Source organism: Dermacentor variabilis, chromosome 1, assembly GCF_050947875.1.
Source record: "Dermacentor variabilis isolate Ectoservices chromosome 1, ASM5094787v1, whole genome shotgun sequence".
NCBI classification, from domain to species: domain Eukaryota; kingdom Metazoa; phylum Arthropoda; class Arachnida; order Ixodida; family Ixodidae; genus Dermacentor; species Dermacentor variabilis.
The window spans coordinates 71979886-71986271 of NC_134568.1; positions in this window are offsets into that span (position 1 = coordinate 71979886).

Below are 6386 nucleotides of genomic sequence, written 5' to 3' on the forward strand. Positions count from 1 at the left end.
TCCGTAAGAAAATTGTGGTGACGACGTCATTCGCGGCTTGTAGGAGCAGTAGTGTACGCACCATCTACGGAAAGGCTGCTGATTTTTTTTATACGCGTAGTTTTGTACTGCCATACGCTGGGGTTTTTCCCTTGTAGTGGGACCTGCTGCGGAAGAATGCCTATTCACCTTCTTCTGACGAATCGGGCAACACGTGGGCATTCATGCCCTCATTTTGGTAGACTGAAAATAAACGTGGTATAGAAAAGAGTAAGTCAAATGCACAATAACACCTTTACCTTGCATCTTGATTGCGCGCAAATGGCGCGTAATGTTTAGGCCCGCGTTCTGCGGAGCTATCACAAAAGACGACGAGTTAAGTCATAACGAAGTGCTGTATATGCATGTGTAGCTGATTACAGCGTAAGCTGTTATGGGCCTATGTCACCGCCGCGTTTCAAAGGGGATGCCAATAAATCATCATCATTATCATCATCGTATCGTGCCACTTGCCTTGCAATGTGAGATTCGCGCCGCGTAGCGTCTATACGTGCGTCATTTGCATTACAGTCGCATATTATTACACCAGGTGGTATGCCATGTAGCAGCTGCATAGGTAGCGGTACAAGGCCAAGAAGTTTTGAGGAAGGAAAAGAAGTTTAAGGAGATGTTGAAATAATGATGTAATGATAAACATGTGTGACATACCTGATTAATTCAAGCAGGCTAGGGGACTGTGCTTCACCGTCCCGTTAAGAAGGAAATACCATTAAATCGGCATAACCACCATTACCATCGTATTATGCCATTTGACATGCGCGCCGCGTAGTGTCGATACGTACAAACTTTGCATTGCAGTTCCGTTATATTCCACAAGGTGTCCCGACATGCAGCAGTTGCATATAGCAGTTGCTTGCTGCATGCAGCTGACCCTGGATGTAGTAGGCTTGGTGACTATTTGTCACCATCCCGTTTCGAAGGGGATGCCATCATTATCATCGCAATCATCAACAGCAATGTACCGTACCATGAGTGAAGGATGGGACATAGGCCACGTAGTCCGGATACCTATGTTTACTCTTACGTACACGTTATGGCGCCTCCTCGCAAGGCACGAACCGCTGGTGAAGAAGCGAATCATTGAGCTACGCACGTTGCTGCAATCTGGCAACAGCGGGCTCAGCAGACCGCTGTGCAGAAAGCAGGACAAGCCGCAGCTCACCGTCGACGCTGGGCGGACAGTTCAGATGGTTCTCGTGAAAACGACGCGAAGGTACTTCGCCGCGAAGACCTGTAGTGCGTGGTGCCGGAAATGGAGCTCTATATGGTGCCGCTCCTCAAGCTTACACTGTGACTGTGCTGCGTGTGTCGCGCAGGCCTGTGACTTTTTATCTGATTCACTCTAGCAACTACGGCATACCCGTAAAACTTTACGTTTTACTGACGATGCTCCGTTGTTGATTTGCGCTACATAAACCAGCATTTTCAAGTCCTCCTGTTTACCATGTATCGCGTAAATTTTACACGCTTTTATTCACCCTACTATCACAATTTTTGGAAATTCATCTAGGGCTATATTAGCCACAGTATTTTGTGCTAACTTATCAGTAGTCATTTAGCTGATTTATCGTTCTGCGGCTTATGTAACTCAGCTTCATGTAATGATACAGTCATCGACTATGGGACCTCCTTCTGTATAATATTGTTCTTTATAACCTGTAATTTATTATGAATAAATGAATTCCCATCTCAATTTCAATGTGTAGCAATTTTCTCAAGTGCTTTCTAAGTTTCTCATTTCTTTCGAATTAGGTGGACTCTTTGATTAGAGCACAAATATATTTGAGAAAAAGTGCCCGACGATTACGGTATTCCCTAACGCGAAATTTGAGCGCAGCTCGATGCGTGTGTTCAATTCGCGATATATCGAGGCAACGGATTCGACACCGAAATTGCCGCACCGACAGACAGTGGGTCAGTGCCATCAGCGCCTTCGCAAAGGGAAGGGTAGTGTGGCAACACTGGCACGATGAGCGGCATCGGAGCCAGCTGTGGAAGAAGACGACGACGAACGCGCGAGCAGTGGCACGAGCGCGTTCGCGCGGTTACGCCGAGGGACGCCGACGCTCAACCCGGGAACGAGCACCTAAGTGCTGCGCTCTAAAATTAATTGGGACTCGTAAAAGCGCTGCTTTCCAACGCGTTTGTCTGGGTACAAAGCACCGTTATTTGCTGCTAAACTATTTCTTAAGGTCAGATGAGCGCAAGGGATCTAATATCGGGGAAATATGAAGGCAGAGCAGCACAATTAAAAAAATGAATATGAAGAATTAATTTTGTCTTTTGCCTGCCATGGTTTTATGGTACATCGAAGTTCTCAGAGAAAGCAAGGAGAGGAAAGGTGCGGAAGTCAGCTACACGAGCGTCCGGTCCGCTACCCCGCACTGTGGCTAACGGAAAGGGGGAAGAGACAGAGGGAGGAAGTTGGCGCACACAGTAGGACCAAAATTGCTCACTGAGACCGGTGTTCTTTGTAAAAGAAAGTCGGAGTTCCGACAGAAAAGCGAGCATTGATTGCGATGTAAGAAGTAAGGACCATAAGAAGTAAGGACCACACTTTTATCGGCAGTATCAACTTGTAACATTCGCGTGCTAACTAATTAAGAAGCATGGTGTCACCGCGCACACCAAGCATGAACACATCACACTCGATGACCGCGGACACTTGCTGTTGAAACGCTGGCGTGGTAGCACAGCGGTAGTAGAAGCGAGCGAAGTGACCTTCGTGGTGCCTATCGCTTCAACGCAAACTGAGCGCCAGAAACACACAGCACGCACAAGCGTACGAGCCGTCGACGCACGTAGAACGTGCTGCCCCCAACGCAGATCGCTTTCAAGGTACGGCAGCGCGACCGCGCGCCGCCGCCCCACACGCAGTTGCAGCCGGACTAACTAACGAAACCTCGGGGTACCCAGAACATGTCAGGCGGGAGGCCTGCGCAAGGACTCTGCGCGTTAAGGAGTGGCAGCATGACTTATTTAGTGCACTTGTGAAGCAAATATTTACAATGCCCCGTTGAACCCGCTTGGGATGGCCCGACAGATAAGACGAAAGCGGCTTGTTCCTTCGGGGCTTATATATCCAGCACTAGTGATCTCTACAGACACTAAGACGCAAATCTTCATTGTGTCCTCGTCTTTTGCGCTCTGTAGACATGTCGATATTGAATAACCAACTCGCCCAAGCTTCTACTTCATCCCCTAAAATAAGCCCTATACGTCAACTGCAGTTACCTGCACCCTTATTAAAAAAAAAACTAATTCTTAATATGTGCATTGCGTGCCATGACGACGCTCTTCGTTTCTCTCCGAAACACTAGATTTGACCAGATACTTTAGTTACCCGTCACGGTGTGGCCTTGTGAAGCATATATGAATGGGTCGCTTCATGTATCACTCAAGTCATCCACAGTACCTATAGCATATATAGACGTATGAGCAGGCAAGTAGCTCCAGCATTCACAAGGAGGAATGTTTCTCTCTGTCTGGTTTCTATTATGAGTGACGGGTGTCCTAACACTTGTAAATGAAGAAATCCCTTCCGCGACAAAACATTTGCCAATGCAGTTTCTAGTTTTGCATTTGTGATTCCTAATTTTTCCGTTCAGGTGTCGCTTATCCGCGATAGTACATTCATAAAGCCATCTCTTCACGTGTTGCCGCCATCACTAGTGACATTAAGGGTACAAGCGCATTTTATTTATCAAGGAACAAAGAAAATTTGCAAAGTGTTGCGCCTATCTTCAAAGGTTGAGGGTTGAAAACTCTGCTCTTATGCAGTCTTCTAGTCGGCTATGTTTTGATACCGACTTGGTATCATTTCTTTAGAATGCATGCAGAAACCTTTTCAACAGCGATATAATCACTAGAGACCGGAACTTAAGGTAAAATGCCTATTATATCCTTACGTTCTTATCGTGTCCCGTCATTATTGTGCTTTTAAATGCTTATTTCAATGTTGGGACCCATATTAGAATTTCATTGCCTAAAAATAACCTTTTGCTATGCGTTTTCCTATCGCCATTTTGTTTGTAATGTTATGACCCGCTCGGAAACTTGGATGAAGGCAGCCGATTGTTACCACAAAGATCCTGCCAATGTAAATGCAGTTATTAGCAGCTTTTCAATGGTTTAGAATATTGCTGTGAGAAGGGTTCAAAATGCTCTACGCGATGATACACTTGAAGCCGAAATCATTGTGGAGTTCGTTACCGTTGAATTTTGGCCTTGTTGGTACATCTTTTCGGAAGTTAAGACCAGAAGTAAAAAAAAAGGAGAGAAAACATACGCAAGCGCTAATCCGAATGAACAGCCCTGACCGAGGAACCTTCTGCTACGCCTGAGGGTATGGGATGATCGAACGCTTCGAAGTACAACTATGCAGCCGCTAACTTTGGTGGATGTTAAGCGTTGCTTTTCTGTGCACAAACTAACATTCAGTGAAATAAGGGACTGCATGAAACCCAAGAATCCTGCATATTGCTTGTTTGTCAGACCAGATTTCAGATAAATCTTGTAATCTACTAAATTTGCCGCATTCCATTTCATCGAGAAAATTAAGTAAATTTCACTAAACAGGGACTTAGTGGTCTAAGATGCTCCGCGGTAGTTGTTTAATAAAGTAAAGTATTTGGCGCCTATATACGCCTTAAATGACAGCTTCAGTGCCAGCTGTAGGCGCCAAAAACAGCATTGTTTAGTGCCTGTACATGCGGTCTGCGAAAATGATACTCGATGGGGGCGAAATGCGAAACACGCGTGTACTTAGATTTAGGTGCACGTTAAAGAACCCCAGGTGGTCGAAATTTCCGGAGTCCTCAACTACGGCGTGCCTCATAATCAGAAAGTGGTTTTGGCTCGGAAAGCCCCATAATTTAATTTTTAATTTAAAAAATGATACTACGTACCTCATAGTAGGTCATTGGTGTCACAACTATTTGCGGAAATGATATTATTAGTACCTATATGATTTGAGCCAACCCTCTTCTAGTCTAGACGCCATGTCGTCACTCCAAAGCGGCGTACTATTCTTGAAAGAGTAAAGGGCTTAAAATCTTAACTATTTATACATACATACATACATACATACATACATACATACATACATACATACATACATACATACATACACACACACACATGCATGCATGCATGCATACATACATACATACATACATACATACATACATACATACATACATACATACATACATACATACACGCATACATCACCACCATCATCATCCTGGTTACGCCCACTGCCGGGCAAAGGCCTCTCCCATACTTCTCCAACTACCCCGGTGCATACATACATATGGACGGGATGGAAAGGGGCATCAATGTGCTCCAAAAATAATTACAAGAGAAAGTTTACGCATTGTGTTTGGAAAATGCTCGTGTCAATGCTCCCTCGGTAGGCCAAGAAATTTTTAGGCAATTGATTCATTCCACCTGGCATTTCTTATAGTGCTGCAGTGACAATAATTTCTCTGAAAGTAGCCAGGACACTTGCTTGAAAAGCCATCTCACATTGCAACCGCCACTCAGGCAGAACAATTGCCGGCCTCGGCCGCCGGACTAAAGATGTTTGTAGCCACAAGCCATCACCACCACCTCAGCACCAAGCGAAACGGACAGATTTCACTTCTGAGGACGTCCACAGTGAAATAATCATGGCTCATATGAAAATAATCTTGAAACTATATTCCACGAAACAGGCGCTCCTCAGAATGTTGCCTTGGTAATAACGACGAGCGTTGCGCAAGATTCGATGGTTGAATGACATATCTTCGTATTGCTAGTCAGCCAGTTGTCACATCCAACATTAGTGCGTAAGTGACAGTGACGCACGGTACGACAGCTCGGGTCTTTAACCGCCCAATGCGAAGGACATAAACAACGAAAGGCACACTGAAGGTGGTTGAAAGCGTGCGCTTGTCTCTGAGATTTGGATTCCCATTTCCTGTGGCAGCCTGCGCTGCCGGGCCAAGAGCGCTTAGAGTGTTTTTCCTGAGCGGTGTTTTTCCACAGCTCTCTTGCGTGGCACAAAGTCCGAGCAGTATACGTGGACAAAGTCACGTGCAATGAGTCACGTAAACAGCAACTTGCAGCGTGACCTTTCGTTGTCCCAATTCTGTTAGGAGCAGACAAGTGTATTTGCACCTTACTTCATACATTTGCATAGCGTTATCAATAAGCATCTATAAATGTTCTTTATTCTTGCTCCAACCTAAATGGAGGCGCTTAAACAAGCTCGAAAATTTTGTCTTGTTAGTCAAGACACAGCAAAATTTATTGCGCTAACGTTATCTAGAGTACACGACTGGGTTGGAAGAAATGGGTCAGAC